This window comes from Microcebus murinus, chromosome X (genome assembly GCF_040939455.1).
Source record: "Microcebus murinus isolate Inina chromosome X, M.murinus_Inina_mat1.0, whole genome shotgun sequence".
In the NCBI taxonomy this organism is placed as follows: Eukaryota; Metazoa; Chordata; class Mammalia; order Primates; family Cheirogaleidae; genus Microcebus; species Microcebus murinus.
The window spans coordinates 3642351-3659120 of record NC_134136.1 but is presented as its reverse complement, the minus strand read 5'-3'; the positions used below and the strand labels follow the sequence as shown (position 1 = coordinate 3659120).

The 16770-nt window shown below is 54.8% G+C and overlaps 1 long non-coding RNA gene across 1 annotated transcript; it reads left to right on the top strand.

Moving 5' to 3' along the window:
- The first annotated feature begins 718 nt into the window (after positions 1-718).
- On the top strand, positions 719-3645 carry LOC105855339 (uncharacterized). Its single transcript, XR_012916025.1, has 3 exons — positions 719-991; positions 2773-2861; positions 3460-3645. It is a non-coding gene; the product is annotated as an uncharacterized LOC105855339 (long non-coding RNA).
- Positions 3646-16770: the final 13125 nt, after the last annotated feature.

The following is a 16770-nucleotide window of genomic DNA, read 5'->3' as shown; positions in this document are numbered from 1 at the left end:
GCGTCTATATCAATAAGATGAGAGGGGTGGGGACCCTCAGCCGCCACCAAAGTTCCCTTCCACCCTACACAGCGGGGCGTCCTGGATGGCCCAGAAACACCCTGCGCAGACTGCGGACCTCAGTGGGCACAGCCGGGCCCCCCTGTGGGGCCAGCCTCTTGCCTTTGCCTCCCACTCCAAGGACCTGGCCTCTCGGTCGCAGCAGTGGTGGCAGAGGTGGCAACAGGTGGAATGGCATCTGAAGGTTGGAAAGGGTGATGCCTGGGCCCCCTGGCCCAAGGTGGGCAGGAACCTCGTCCCTCTAAGCCCCCCTGTCTTCCGGCCAGCTCATTTCTTCCATGGCCGGGGACTCCGTTCTCCAGGCGGGCGCTGGCACACAGATGCCGGGCTTCTCAGGTTCCCTGCGGGGCCCTGTTGAGCCAAGCTCCTGGGCCTGGGCCCTGGGACTGGGCCCTGGGACTGCTCCCTTCCCCTGCCGCCAGCCCAGCGCCAGGCGTCCTAGTCGCTCTGCTGCTGTCTCTGAACCGCCTCCAGCTTGGCTGCATGGCCGGGATAATGAGGTGTCTGCGACTGAACGCAGCGGGCTCGCTGGGGCAGAACAGCAGGGCAGAGCCGGGAGTCAGGCTGGAGCGAGTGCCCCGCTGGCCCGGGACGCACCAGGTGCCCGCCCAGCCCGCCGCAGTGACGTCCTAGGCCCTGCCGCCTCCGTTCCATGGGTAAAGGCCGCAGACGGGAGGAGAGGCCTGTCGTGGGAAATGCGGCTCTGTGGCGACGCGCACGGTGATAGGAAGAATCTTGGGTTTCAGGGGGACGCCCCGCTAACCCCTCAAATCTGGACGGCGCGGCGGTGTTTACTAGGCACTTTTACTCGTTGTGCACATGTTTACTGAGTGCAGACCCGTGCCAGGCCCCGTGCTGGGCAGGGGAAAGGAGGATGGAGATGCGACCAGGCTGCCTAGTGGGGAGACGGATGAGGAAAAGGGCCATGACGGTATGTTGGGGCGGGAGTGCGGACAGGGGTGGTTGGGTTGGGGTGCGAGCCTGGCAGGGCGGACTGAGGGTGGGAAGGGGCGCTCTGTGCAGACGGCACAGCCTGAGGAGGCCAAGGGACATCTTGCTTAATCCTCCCAACCGCCCCAGAAGGCGGGCCTTCCGCTTTCCATTTTACAGATGGTGAAACAAAGGCCCGGGTGAGAGCACAATGCTCGCATTTTCCCTCTGAAAAGGGAGTTTCTCATCCACCCTCTCCCTATTTTGCTCACACTCTCCCTATGATGTGGGGATTGTACTTCACAGGTGGGGAGACAGGGCCAGGAAACCAAAGCGGCTAGAGAGACAAGGCCGCAGCTTTCCCCAAGTTTTCCCAAGTTTCTCAAGTTAGAGATAGGCAACCCGAGGGACAGGGAGCCCTGAGGGAAGTGGAGCCGAAAAGCTACATCCTTTGCTCCTTCCTTCCACCTTGGCCCTGCCTGCCCTGTCCCCAACCCTAGGCCACCGCCATCCCCAGCTGATCTCCGCCATGGCTAGAGCAGAGTTCAGAGGCGAAACTATCCTCCAGAACCCCCATTCAGTCAAAGGGGATGGCCTGAGGATTGGAAATTTTGTGAGTTATTCAGGAGCCGTGGCTGGCAGGATGGGGGCTGCGAGCAGGTGTCCTCACATGCCAGGCATGGCAGCTGCAGAGGAAATGACCCAGAGGCCCGACCCTCATCAGCTGCCTGATCTCCCTCTCTCCACCCCCCAAAAAATCTCAAGCCTGTAGTACCAGGGAAGAGGATCCAGGGTAAGGGGAGGTGGGGGACGGACCTGCTCCAAGGGGTTTGGTGACAATAGGCCACAGGCACTGAGCGCTGGTAATGTGCTATGCCTTACCTCTTTTACTCCTCACAATAATCCTGTGAGTGAAAGTGCTATTATTGTTGTTTTATAGATGATGAAAGTGAGGCTCAGAGAGGTGAAGTAACTTGCCTAGGATCACACAGCAAGTAAATGACTATTCCAAGATTCAAACCCAGGTTTGCCCACTCTACAGTGAGCACACCCTGTCCACTGATCCATCCCTTGTACTTGAGACTCGGGCTTCTGGGGTTTGGGCCCCTGAGGCCACTGAGGGACAACCTGTTCTTCTGGCACTTGCTTTTCAGTGACCCCCAGACTGCTCAGAGCTCCACCGAGGTCTGGGACCCAATCCTCCCTCCAGTAAAACCAGCCTCCGGGAGGTCGGTTATGGGCTTCCCAGGTGCAGTCAGCAAGCACGGGACTGCGGGTGGCTGGGAGAGAGAGCTGGGGCCGGGCGAGGAAGGGTCCTTACCCTCCTCCTCACAGGGCTAGAGGTGGGGAAGTGTTTAAGGTACTGTTTAAAAGTGCAGCCACTGGAGTTAGGGTTGCCAGATTAAGTAAATGAAAGACAGCATGCTAAACTGGAATTTCAGAAAAACAATGAATATTTGTTAGCGTAACTATGTTCTTTTTAGTATAAGTACCACAAATGTATTCATTGTTTATCTGAAATTCATATTGAACTCGGAGGTCCTGTATTTTATCTGGCGAGCCCAGTTAAAGTCAAATGGCCTGGGCTTAAAGACCAGGTCTGCTAGCACCTGGCTGTGTGACCCTGGGCAAGTTGTCACCTCCCAGTGCCCCAGGTTCCTCATCTGCAAAGGACGGCTGAGGAGTTAAAATGGAGTCATGTAGACAGGAAGTACTTCACACGACTTCCCATATGCACGAGCTCTTCTTGCGTTTTTCCTTCTTTCTCTGGATCCCTCCCAGATGTTCCTCTCACTCCTTACTTTTCCTGGTCCGTGCTCATCACTGTTAGGCATTCTTCTGAACTCATTGAGCCCTCGGAACGCTACAAGGTATTTGCTATTATTCTTCCCCTTTCACAGATGAAAAATGGAGGCTTAGGGTGATGCACGCACTTGCACCCCGGGCCTATCTGGCCCTCATCACCTGGCTCCGCGCCCCGCATCTCCACATCTCCCCCAAGCAGGCCCCAGGCTCCAGCCTGCTGAAGGGAAACCCCTGCTCAGGTTGGGGGAGCACGTGGCGGGGCTAGGGCAGCCTGAGCGAGCAAGCTGGGGGCCGCCCGCCCGGCTGGTGCGCTCCCCGGGTCCACCCCGAGCACCGAGCACCGCACCGTCTCTGCACCTCCCTCCCTCTGCGCCCCTCCCAGCCCAGCTGGTGCCCACAGCTCTGTCCTGCGGGCAAATGCAGTTCTCTGTGATACGCCCAGTTGCACGTCCACTATGCATGCTAATCAGCGGCCACGCTTGCCAGCGATTTGCTTCAGCCCTGGGGCTCACTCTCGGTTTATTTATTTTTTTGTATTTATACCTTGTGTGCAAAGATGGCTGGCATGGAGCGGGAGCAGAGTCTGGGCAGGATGCGCGGCAGGAATGGGAGGAGTTAGACGGAAGCTGCCGGAAACTCAAGGTCGTCTTTGCCTCCTGACAGGACTGCACCTAAGAGAGCGTGACACTTCACAGGCTAACTCTGGACCCTTTGGAGTATTCCTGGCCGGCTTGGTGGCCTTGCAGGGATTGGCAAGCCCACGTTAAAGAGAAGAAAGTCATGGCTCTGGAGGGCAATGTGACACATTTTTTTTGTTTGTTTTGCCTGTAGGCAATAAAAATTAAAGCATCATTTTGCCTCCCTGCCTTGTATTGAGGAGAAACTGAGGCCAGAGAGAAGAAGGCACCTGGCCAACATCACGCAATGAATCTGAGGCAGACCCAGGACTGACACCCGGACCTGCTGACTGCCAGCTCCAAGCTCTCATGATTGCGTCCCACAGGGAGCTGGCTAGGAGAGGTCTGCCCCCTCCCCCATCCATCCCAAAGTAAGATGCCACATACCACCTGAAAGCTCTTTCCACAGAGTTCTCCACGAATTCTTGGAAATTGCCTACTTATATCTCCCGAGTTCCTTCTGATTGAGCCTAACCCTTAACCTCTGCTTCTCACTTTCAATGAGATGCTCTTCTGGCTCTGCTGCCACACCAGGACCTGTCACATAGTAAGTGCTCAATAAACATTTGCCCTATGGGGCCGGGCACGGTGGCTCACGCCTGTGATCCTAGCACTCTGGGAGGCCGAGGCGAGAGGATCACTCAAGGTCAGGAGTTCGAAACCAGCCTGAGCAAGAGTAAGAGCCCGTCTCTACTAAAAATAGAAAGAAATTAATTGGCCAACTAAAACTATATAGAAAAAATTAGCCGGGCATGGTGGTGCATGCCTGTAGTCCCAGCTACTCGGGAGGCTGAGGCAGGAGGATCACTTGAGCCTAGTAGTTTGAGGTTGCTGTGAGCTAGGCTGACGCCACGGCACTCTAGCCCGGGCAGGAGAGTGAGACTCTGTCTCAAAAAAAATACAAATATAAATACAAATAAAAACAAACAAAACATTTGCCCTATGAAGATATGAGTGAATAGGGTAACTCAGCAATATCCTGTAAGGGTGAACACGAGCCCATGCACACATACCCTCAGGCCCAGCAAAACCCCAGAGAAATACTCACACATGTGTACAAAAAAGTTCATAGCAGCACTCTTCCTGTTCATAAAATATGCAAAGCTACCTAAATGTTCACGCTTGGGAGACCAGACATGCTGTACTTCTGCAATGGAATACCATGCAGTAGTGACAATGGATGAACTCCAGATACATGTGTTAGCAGGACACTCTGCAGACATAATGCAGAGTGGTGAAGCACGTTGCAAAGCACACAGAGAATGCCATCAGTACAAAGCTTTCAACTAGCAGAGTCGGGAGCGCCGCTACGTTGCTGAGGGAAGAGGGGAATAGAACCAGAGAGGGAACACAGAGGCCTCCAACGATACTTGTAATGTTTTATTTCTACAGTTGAATGATGGCTAGAAGGGGTTGTTGCATCATTCTAAAAACCTTTTTGTATGCCTGAAATATTTCATTATAAAAACAAACAAATGGAAAGACGAAACAGATGGATGAATGAATGAATGCTGCTTCCCCTCAGCCAGAGAGCTGGTTTTCCTGACTTTCCTTTGTTTTGTGTGTGTTTCTCTCTGGGACTCATGTAAGCGCTAGAGTCAACCTAACCTGGACGCTAGGGCAGAACCCTCCCTCCGCCCCTTGCTACCTTGTGACCTGGAGTCCCTAGTACCTCCCTATGCTACCCACCAAACCAAACTATTGTGGGATAGTAATGCTGAGATGGTGGCATGTCTCAAAGTTTATTTAGTCAAACCTCCCATTTCACAGATGGCAAAAGTGAGGCCCAAATGGAAACCTCAGCTCCTGCCCTAGGAGCTAAGAAGATAATTGCTCCTCATCCCCACCGCCAACCAGACAGGGCCAGGGAAGGAGGTGGCCCGGATGGCGATCAGGACTTGAAGACTACATGTCTGGGGAGAGAGAGTGAGGCAGTGTGACGCCGAGGCTGGCCACAGAACAGGGCGTTCAGCCTGGCCTGAAGCGTGGGGCCTTAGCTGGAACCACTATTCAGTGGAGATCTGCCCCTTTCGTCAATCCCTGGCTCAGAGCTCTAGGACTCACATCGAGAGCGGCCGGCCCAGGGATGAGGAGTAGAACTCAGAGATGGGCATGGGGAAGGGAAGGGGGCAGTTTTTTCATAAGGACAAATTTAGATCCAATCAGAACTTCTGACAATCAACTGTCATAGGAGAAAGGACAGGCTGCTTAGAGAAGGAAGCACATTTTTTTTAAATTTCAAAATATAAAGGGGGTAGCAATGTTTTTGTTACATGGATGCCTTGGATGATGCTTAAGTCCGGCTTTCAGTGTGCCCGCTGTCTGCATTTAGTGATACTGTGTTAGAGTGCGTTGAAAAGTGTCAGGTGGGCAGAATTAAAGCTAATTATTCAGAAAGCAATTATCTGGATGCAAAAGAAACAAAGACTCAAGCGCTGCCCCAGGAAAGGGTGGGAAAGAAGGCATCTGCGAGACACCGTGGCACCCTGCTGGATCCTGACACAGAGCTTCTCCTGCTAGCCACCACTGTTCCAATAGACACATTACCCCATTTTCCAGGTGAGGAAACTGAGGCCCAATAAAGCAAAGATCTAAATCCAAAGCTTGGGCTCTTTGCACCCCATGGAGGCTTCATGGCACCTTGGCCGTGTCTCCTTTCTGCCTGGCCCTGGGCGGGCCCTGGCGGAACAATGGTGGTCTATACAATCAATTACTGCCAAGAGAAGGGGCCAGAGAGGCCATGGGGGGGGGGCCCACAGCCCAGCCGGCCTGCCGGCCTCTGTTGTTCTTGGGCCCTGGCCGGGTGCTCCTCCGGTGGGTGGCGGGACCTTGGAGCTGGCGTCTGCTGCAAACCCAGTCCCCTGGGAGACCCCCTTCAAGGGCAGCTCTTGTCCCCGCTCTAATTATACAAACTATTTTTCTCGGCTTCTCCAAATAAACAGTGTGCAGTCTGCGGGCCATGGCATGCTGGGAAATCTGAAACAAGAAGCTGCTGCTAATGGGCTCCTTAGCTGCAGGGCTAAACAGATTGCTTGAAAGGCTGGGCCTGACCAGCTCTCTGCTGCCTTCCTGCCCGGCCTCTTCCACGCTGTATTTTGCACCCCACACCACCCCATGCCACACAGATGCCCACCCCCTCATATGACAGAATGATTAGCCGGGTTGCATGAGAATCACATTTCTGAAGCCTGTAGACAGGGCTCCTGCAGATAGAATTTCAGAGAAGGGTTTGAGCACACGGGGCTAGGCACGTGTGTGCAGGGCTAGGGCTGCGCGTTCGCACAGGGAATGTGTGTGCACGGAGAGGTGCACGAGCGCCCACAAGGAGGAAAGTTTCGGGGGTGTTGCTGGGGGCTGAGCACTGTTGGCTTGGGGGCACAGGTTCAAAGTGGGGGCAGGTGCATGGGCACATATATATGGGAAGGTAGGGGACTGAATGTGGTGAGTCACGGCAGGTGGACATAAAACGTCACTAATAACGATCCCTTCCCCCCAGCTCTGCGTAGGTTGCTGAGCTTTTCACATCCAGTGGATCATCCCGACCACCCTGTGAAGGAGGGTCATATGGCTCCATCTGAGGTCACGTAACTTGCCCAGGGCCACACAGCTCAGAATTAGAGTGCGGCTTCCTGACTCACTACCCTGAAATGTTGCTTCTTGCTGTCAGAGGGCATCTCCTCCAAGACATCCAGCTCCCTAAAGGAGAGGCCCATGGCGTTCAAGCTGCATATCAGCGTGGTTACATTCATGGGCTCTGAAGCCAGACTGCCAAGTTTAAACCCGTGTCTGTAGCTTGCTTGTTGTATGATCTTAAGCAAGTTACTTAACTTCTTTGGGCTTAGTTTTCCTTATCTGTAAAATGGGGCTTTTAATTGCACCGACCTCACTGGGTTGTTGTGAGATGTAATGAATTCATACATGTGAAACGCCTGAAACTGCCCGGCACGTGGTAAGCACTCAGACATGGCCGGCAGCCAGTACTATCCTTCTCACTTGCCCAGCCTGTGCTGGTGCCGGGGGACTGTAGGTATGTATTGTCATACACAGTGTGGGGGGTAAATGATAAACTCATATATGTGATGTCACTAACTGGCATCAATGGGTTAAGATGTTCTCTCTCCAGGTGACACTTTTGCCATTTAACAGGGTCTTTCACTATTCAGCCCTGGCCAGCCGCATCCCCTCTCCTTGGCTGCTGCCTCCTGTCATCATCCAAGCCACCTCGGTCGCCACCATCAGTCACCCTGCCCCACCCCCAGCGCTCACCAGAATCATCGGGGAAATTCTCCCTTCAGGCTGAACTTTCCATCTTCTCCTCCTTGAAGGAGACTATTTGAGGAGAGGTTTATTTAAACCCATTCGGATGGTTTTGAGTTACCAGAGGGAACAAACGGAAGAGAAAGAGGCGACAGAGCAAGTGAGAGCTGGAGAAAAAAAGGAAAAGGAAATGAGAGAGCCTTAGAGAGAATGAGAATTCCTTTTCTGCTTTTCCCCGTGAACACTAGGAGACAGAAAATGGCCAAAGACCTGGCCATACAAGGTTTCAATGTTCTTTGTGAGCAGAGAGGGCTACATGAGCTACAGGAACACGCGGTAGCATGGGGCCTTAGGGAGGCTGCCAGGGGGACCCGGGTTTTGGCCAAGCTCTGCCTCTAACTTATTGTGTGACTCTGGGCCAGTCTCTTCCCATCTCTGGGCCTCAGCTTCCCGACACACAGCGCAGGAGGTGGCCGGGGCTGGGGATAGGAGAGCTAGCCTAATGAGTGCCTGTGAGACAAGTGCTATTGTCCCCATTTTAAAGGTGAGGAAACTGAGGAACAGAAAATAAGTTGCTCAAGTTCACACTGCTAATAAGTGATGGACCCAGAATTTGAACCCATCTCCCACTCTGCTAGAACTCTGGATCTTTAAGGATCCTTCCCCTCACTGAGCCTCAGTCTACCCACATTTATGTCTGATTCATTAACCTCCTTCCCTCACAGAGTGGCGGCGAGGAGTCCAGTGTGGGAGAATGGACAGCACATGGTCCACATCAAATGGAAACGAGACCTTAGAGACAGGGTTTGGTGAGCTTTGTGTGCACGGTCTTATCTAGTCCCCTCAACGCCATCCTCTAAACATGAAATGACTACAGCACACGCCCAAGGTCACCACTGGGAACCAGAACTGGGACCCAGGCTCGCAATCTCTGCCCTTGAGTTGCTGCATTCTCGAATACTGGACAGTCTGGGCTGGTGGTTCTCAGCCCCAGCTGCACTTTTGCAAAACCTGGCCCTGGCCCCACCCCAAACCAATTAAGCCAGAATCTCTGGGCCTTGACACTGGTATTTTTGCAAATGTCCCTAAGTGAGTCTAATGTGCATGCAGCCAGGGTGGCCTAGGGAACAGGGACAAAACTATTATAATGATGGTGCAGGGACCAAGTCCAGGCTGGGGTCAGGGCAAGGGGGAGGGAGCAGGCCGGATGGGCCCTGGAGGCTCAGCATCCCATAATATTCCAGCGTTGGAAGAGAGCCCTCAAAACCCAACAGGCCGTTTTACAAGGGGGAGTCTGAGGCCCACATAGGAGAAAGCTCTTGCCCAAAGGGACAGAGGGACACATCTGGAATTTGATTCTCTTTCCCCGACTCTTAATCACAAACCCTTTCTTTCCTCTGCTCTGGGCAGGTGGGACCCACCCATTCCAGATCCCTTACTCCCATTTTGTGGGCAAGCAAACTGAGGCTCAGAGAGGTGACCCAGCTGCCCAGGAGCACACAACTAATAAGCATCAGAGCGGGAATGGGAAGGCGGTCTGGACTGGCTCCATAGCTTGTGCTGCTGCCACCCATCCCAACTGCGTCCCAGGCTGACAGGTGACTCGCCCCTGTTGGCAGCGGCCCTGACACAGTCCTCGTCTTGGTCCTCGTTTTTATCTGCCCAGACCTTCCGGGCCGCCCTGCGTCCCATGCTGCAGCGCAGATGGGTTCGAGGCCGAGGCCCGGCCTGGTGGGAAGGGAAGCTTTCTGGGGCCTGGAGCCCCAGCCCTCCCTCCTCGGGCTCCTTGGGCCTGGAATTCTTTTAATCGGAGACAAAGCCTTTAATTCTGAGAGATCAGATGAAAGGCTCCAAATGCAAATGTGCGGGCAGGGCAGTGAGAATAGGCTGCCTCAAAGTGTAAATGACTAAATGCCTTGGTGGCCGAGACGAGGGGCTGGAGCAGCCGGCCTGGCTCCCTCTAAGGCTTCAATGCAGGAATGGATGGTTCCAAAGCAGATCGGCCAGCTTGGAGTCCCCGGAGTGAAAATAGTCCCACAGGCCTGTGCTGGCAGCCAGGCTCAGCCTTGTGACCTGGGACAATTCCGGCAGTTCACTTCATTTTTCTCAGCGCCTCAGTTTCTTCGTCTGTGAAAAGGAATTAGCAGAACACACTGCGTGGTGGGGAAGTTGGAAGGAGAAAATGGGTCCAGACGGCCTGGCACTGTGCAGGTGCTGAGGAAGTTGGTGGCCTTCTTCCCTTCGGATGCCCATCTTGCCGTCCTTCCTATTGGATCCACACTTACTTAGCACTGACTCCCAACTTTTCTTCATTCGACGCCCCAAATCCTCTCAATTCCCTGCCATCACCCCCTCCCCTAGTTCCCTCCCCTCGACTCTTAGGGAAAGGGCAGCCGGTTGGCAGGACATTTGTGCAGTTCTCCTTTCTGGGACTAGAGTCCATTTCTCAGAGCCTGGCTGAGTGGCGGGCTTTAGGCCTGTTAGGGGGGTTCTTGGGGTGCCAGTGGATGTGTGGGTGAGGAAATGCACAGGTGGGAGCGGGAGGACCTGATCTTGGAGCAGCTCGAGGGCTGTGTAAGGATCCTAGCTTCATTCTAAGGGCAGAAGAAGCCACCGCAGGGTTTTGAGCAGGGCTGCGCCACGGTCTGATGCGCATGTGTGAAAGCGCCCTCTGGCTGCTGTGTAGGGAATTCACTGCAGAGGCGCGGAGGTGGAGGCAGAGAGGCGGGGTGGAGGCTATGGCCCTATTTCAGGCAAGAGGTGACAGCAGTGTGGCCCAGGGTGGAAGCTGTGCTCACGGAGAGGGAAGGCCCCCCTTGCAGTGGCTGCGTAGGGGGTCTGGGCAGGAGGAGAGAAGAGAGCCCGGCTCCAGGGGGTGCCATTCTTGTGCATTCTCTGCGCTCTAGAGGGGGGGCTCACGTGGACTCCCCCACTGGCGTTGCCTGATATCTGATTCCAGGGAAGGTGTTTGTCTCCCGGCTTCCTTTACTGCTCTCCCTTCCCCAGGGATATGGCTGGATTTTTCTCCTTTCTTCCCTTTCTCCCTCGGCGCATCTCTCTGCCAAGGCAGCTGTCTCTCTGAAGCTAGAGGCTCGGAGCAGGGGAGTGAGGGCTGCAGAGCTGCATGGCCTTACACAAATTACTGCCCTTCTCTGACCCTCACCTTGTCCTTTCTAGAGTGCTGGCGTAATGACGACAGGGAGTCGCCTACAGGTGTCTGGGGTAGGGCGCCGTGTAAGGGCGGGATGCCGCGGCGGGGAAAGAGGGCAGGGCAGGAGGAGAGGACCTGTGTGCTGGGGCCCCATTGCCAGGCGCTTGCTGTGTCGCCATAGGAAAAGAAATTTTGTTTCAGTATCAAGTACTGGTCACTTTTTGGGTCAAGGCTGACCAATGGGGGCCCTACTTGGGCTCAAGATGGATCCTGGGGTGAAGTTTGATTCTAGGAGCTTTGAGATACAGCTTCAACCTCCTGTGATGGCTGCCACCTGCCTCTGGAGGTACTTGGAGCAGGGACCACGGTTTTCCCTTCTCCAGGTCTCTGGAAAATGAGGAGAAAAGAAAAATGGAAATGGAAAATGATAGAAAAGGCTGAGCAGAAAAATGGATCAAAGGGGAATGGAAAAGGCCAGGCTTGGGCCAGGGTGGATATGGAATATGGGTGGGGAGATGGGGGGAGAGTTGCAGAGAAGAGGCTGATTTGGGGGCTGTCATTTTGGGTGGAGCTCAAGAAAGCCACTGAGGCCAGGCCCGGTGGCTCACGCCAGTAATCCTAGCACTCTGGGAGGCCAAGGCCGGTGGATGGCTCAAAGTCAGGAGTTCAAAACCAGACTGAGCAAGAGTGAGACCCCCGTCTCCACTAAAAAAAAAAAAAAAATAGAAAGAAATTAATTGGTCAACTAATATATATATAGAAAAAATTAGCCGGGCATGGTGGCGCATGCCTGTAGTTCCAGCTACTCGGGAGGCTGAGGCAGAAGGATTGCTTGAGCCCAGGAGTTGGAGGTTGCTGTGAGCAAATTCTGACTTGTGGGCCTAGAACCAGGCCATGGGGAAGCCTGTGGACCCAGGAACAGAGGCATGAGGTGTGCAGCTTTGTCCCAGGACAAGAGCAGAGGCCACCATGACCCAAGAGGGTGTGGCCTAGAGTGGAACCAGCTGATAGGAGCACAATAGGGAATACCCTACAGCTAACCGATCCTTTAGCAATGGTTCAGATACAGGCCACCCTGGTAACTGGTCTTACCTGGGCACTTTGACCTGCCACTGGGGCCCTACACAGAGGACAGGGATAGAGAAAGAAAACCCTGGAACCCTGGGGCAAGGCAGTGATAGGAGAGTCCTTTAAGTGGAGGAGTGATGGATGTTTCAGGAGAGCTGCCGTAGGAAAGTCACTTAGCCTCTCTGGGCTTCCATCTCCTCCTCTGGGTGCCAGGGCAGCTGCGTGGATCCAGCCTAGCACTGTGTGGCCCAGAGCCCGGGCATGAGGCCCAATACTTAGCGTCCTCCCGTTCCATGCCCACCCCATCCACCCAGCACCCTCCAAGCTCAGGCAGCTGCAGGCAGCTTGCTTACTGCTCTGCTTGCATTCAGTGGTGGGTGGCTGTGTTTTTTCTCTTTTATGTGTTTTACTTTCTTTCCTGTTGTCAATCCAACGCCTGCTGAAACCTGTGCAGCCAGGCAGGCTGAGTCCGAGCGTGCTTGGCAGGCCCGTCCTGGGAGGGCTCAGGCTGCGCACTCACCGGCCTGCTCAGCCATGCGCCGGCTGCCAGCGTGGGGTGGGGTGCAGGGCATCCCCCCCTGCTCCCCACGTCGCCCACTGTGGCCCTGCTGCTGCCCAGGAGAAAGAGGCGGCCCAGCCAGGAGAGATAAGAAAGGAGAAGAGGGCAGGGTGCGGTGGCTCACGCCTGTAATCCTAGCACTCTGGGAGGCCGAGGCGGGAAGATTGCTCGAGGTCAGGAGTTCGAAAGCAGCCTAAGCAAGAGCGAGACCCCGTCTCTACTATAAATAGAAATAAATTAATTGCCCAACTAAAAATATATAGAAAAAATCAGCCAGGCATGGTGGCGCATGCCTGCAGTCCCAGCTACTCGGGAGGCTGAGGCAGGAGGATGGCTTGAGCCCAGGAGTTTGAGATTGCTGTGAGCTAGGCTGACGTCATGACACTCACTCTAGCCCAGTGACAGAGTGAGATTCTGTCTCGAAAAAAAGAAAAAAGAAAGGAGAGGAGGAGAACGAGTGACTTAGTCTAAGGGGACAGAGGGGCCCAGAGTAGGGGCACGAGAACAAGAGAGGGGCTCGAAGTTGTAGCTACCACTGCCTATGAGATGTGTGCGAAGACAGCGAGAGGGAAGGAAGCCTGCGATTGGAAAGACGGGGGCAGCGAGGAGGGGAGAGAACCCGAGAGCCAGGAGGCCCCGCAGAGAGCAGGGGGTACACTGGGAACCCAGGGCTGAGAGACAGAAACAGGAATGAGAAAGCAAGCTGGGGAGTGGGAAGCAGCACAAAAAGGGAGGAAAAGCCGTGCAGGCTTTGGAAATTCCATTTTTGTTTTTTGCACCCTTGCGCCTTGGCGAGTGGGACTGCCCCATAAACCTTGGGATTAGCGGCTCCGCTGTCCCGGACTGGCCGGCACCTAATGGAAGCCACCTGGCTGGCCGCAGGCCCTGGCCTTGCTACAGCCCTGGACCCGAGGGACTCCCTCAGAGATGACTTTATTTGCAAATTTACAGCTGAGGAGCAGACCAGGGACTGGGAAGCCACACTGGGATATCCCCATTTTATCTCTGTGTAGACAGTTCAGAAGTGCAGAGGGTGCCCACAGCCCTCCCGGGAAAGCCCCTTTGTGGGAATCCTGCGGAGGGGACTCAGGTGTCCAAGGTAGATTGCCTTTCTTGCTTCTAAGTCCCTGCCAGGACTCTGCAATCCCACGATACTGTGCCAGCAGGACCAGCCACCGTGGCACGGCTGCTCCAGCAGCCACCTGTCTGTCTCGCCCATTTCCCCTCCTTGCTGTGGCCTGTGTTGAGTGACTACCCTCGTTTCACAAGTGGCTCAAGGGAGAAAGAGAGAGAGGAAGTGTGTTGTTTGGGATCCCCCAGCAAGTCAGGCACAGAACCAAGATGTCTGGGAGGAGGAATAAGTAATGAGGGCTCTGTCTTGGGAAAAGAGGAAAGGAAGAGAGGGACAGGAGAGGGTGAGCTGGCTGTAGGGAGCGTACGTGTGGCAGGGCACAGCGGGGACCAGGGAGGGCCATCCCACCCAGAGGCAGAGGGAGGGAGAAGGGAGGAGACCCGGCAGAAGGTAGCAGAAAGAGGCAGGTCCTGAGGCTGGGATGAGGGGGCAAGGGGATGGGGCTGGCACTGCACAGACAACAAGACCCATAAGCCCACGGGCAGGCGGGCAGCAGCCATTCTGCACCAGGGAGGTTAGATCCCAGCTAGCCACAGCTCCTTGCCCTCTGCGAGAGACACCGGCCTGAGAAAAGGGGGCAGTCTGGGACTGCGCAGCCCTCTTGCTAGGAGTGCACATGAACACACACACACACACACTCACACACACACACACACACTCACACTCAAACACGAGGATCTAGGCTGGATTCTAGACTGACCTGGCTCAACAGAGGAAGATGTTTCTAGAAATGCAGTGTTAGATCCAGAAGGAGCCAGGAGGCCCTTGATGTATATGAAGGCTCCACGAAGGCCTTCGAGGGATGATTGACGTAGGGTGAAGCGGCCACCCAAGGTCAGACGGAGAGTGCAAGGGGACCTAGAGGACCTTAGGCCAGAACCTGCCTCTCTGGTGGCTGCAGGTAGCAGGGCACTCAAAGCCCATGCAAGAAGCTGGCGAGATGAGAGGAGGCGGGGTGAGCAGGATGGTGAAGGAGGGCGCTGTGACCACACATATTTGTTAAACATTCCCTCTGCGCCGGCCATACCATGCAATTCTCACAATGTGCATTATCCCCTTTAAGTCTCAGAAATCATATGAGGTAGAAATTGTAGTTAGCCCCATTTTTGCAGACAAGGAAACTGAGGCTTGGAGAGGTAAAGAGACTTGCAGCTGGGAAGTAGAAAATGCAGGTCTATCAGAGCCCAAGTTCAGGGCTCCAACCCTAGCAGGGACTGGGACCTCCATGGAAGCCAGGAGAGGAAGGGAGGGTAGATGCGTGGGAAGACTGGGCCAGGATCCTGGTCCTGACGGATGCTGCCTTCATTCCCAGGCTCCCACCCCCACCTGCTGGGGAGGAGAGCCAGGGCACCATCCTCTCTGCATCCTGCCCCCCCAAAGCAGGGCCCCCAGCTGGCCAGGGCTGCCCACCAGACTGTGAGGACAGGGAGTTGTCATCTCTTCTGCAGAACAAAGATCTCTGATGTCACCCGCAGCACGCCTGCAGATGGGCTCACTGGGGAGGTCCAGAGACGTGAGACGCAGGACACTGAGCCCTGGGGCTGGCCAGAATGCAGCCTTCTACTCCAAGCTCTGCCTGCTGAGTGACACGGTGCAAGTCCCTCCTTGGCTCTGGGCTTCACTGTCCCCCAGTTGGACCATGAGGAGTGGGCCTAGCTTGTCTGAGCACTCTGCCAGCTCTGCCAGGCTAGGAATCTATGACATAAGCACATGGAAAGAGAACTGACAGTCTCAGGCAGGCCATGCCAGGCAGCAGATGAAGAGCAGCACAGCTCCTCGACACGGAACTGGAGCTCAGAGGAAGCGGGGTCAGGATGAGCGGCGCAGCCAGCTCAGACAGATGGGCTTTCATTCCTTCCTTCAAATGGACGAGCATGTGCTGAGCATCTACTATGCGCCAGGCACTCTGCTGGTGATGCAACAAAGAGTCCCTCTCCTCCAGGGACCGTATCTGCCTGTCACACACGCTGAACTGATTGGCAAGCAGTGGGAGGACAGACACTATGTATGCCTTCTTTCCTTCTCTGTTGCTGTCCCTGTGTCGCTGTGTCTGTGTCTCTGTCTCTCTTTTCCTTTCCTCTTCCTCCTCCTCTCTTTTGCGCTTTGTCCCTCCCCTTTTCCCTCTGTCTGTCCCCGTCCTCCTCTGTGTCTCTATCTTCCACCCCCTTCTCTGCGTCTCGCTGATGATGGGAGTGTGCAGCGGGATCTGGGGGTGGAAATGCCCACTTGAGTTCCCCTGTCAACCTGGACGAGGACATTTGGAAACTGACAAGGAACTCTATTAAATGACTGGTGGCTATCACCCCAGGGCCCTGGGGGAGGGTGCTAGGCAGGGGCACCTGTGACACAGGCCTCAACCAGTGGGGGGCCGGTCCAGTGCTAGAGCCAGAACTGATGCCCCCTGAAGAGAAAGGGTAGGGCTACGGAGGTTAGGACAGATCCCCAGGGAAGGCTGAGGAGCACAGAGCGGGGGACTGGGATCACGGAAGGGGCTTTTGGACAAATGCCACCTGTTATTTTCATGCCTAGAATTCCAATGGGGACTGGAGTTGAGGTGTCTGAGATGAGATGAAAAGAGAGCTCTGGGAATGGAATCCACGAGATGACCCAGGTTCAAGGCCTTATGTGAGTCACTTCACCAAGCCTCAGTTTCTTCAAGTGTAAAAGAGAGATAATGGCAGTCACCCAGAATGGGACATACGTGATCTAATCTAAGTGATAATGCTTTAAAAATTCCAGGAATTGTCTGAGCCCTCCCAGAGGGCAAGGAGAGCAGGCCACAGTGCTAAGAAATAAAGTCAGACTTCGGGAGGGATTTCCTGGCTTGGGGACAACAGAGCCGGGGCAGAGGATTTTGTGAGGGTGAGGACTGAGAGGGGAAGAGTCCAGTGTGACAGCCACTAACTGGCTGTCGGGCTGGATGCAGAGGCAATGTCCTGGTGGTGGCAAGACCATGTGCATTTGAGTCAGAGAGCTCAGGGTTCAAATCTTGGTTTGGCCCCTTCCCAGCTGTATGGCCGTGAACAAGTCGGTTATCCTCAGTAGCCTTCAGTTTCTTCATCTGTAAAATGGGGCTCATCATGCCTTGGTCGCTGAGTTTACATGGTGCTTGGCAGATGTTGAACACATG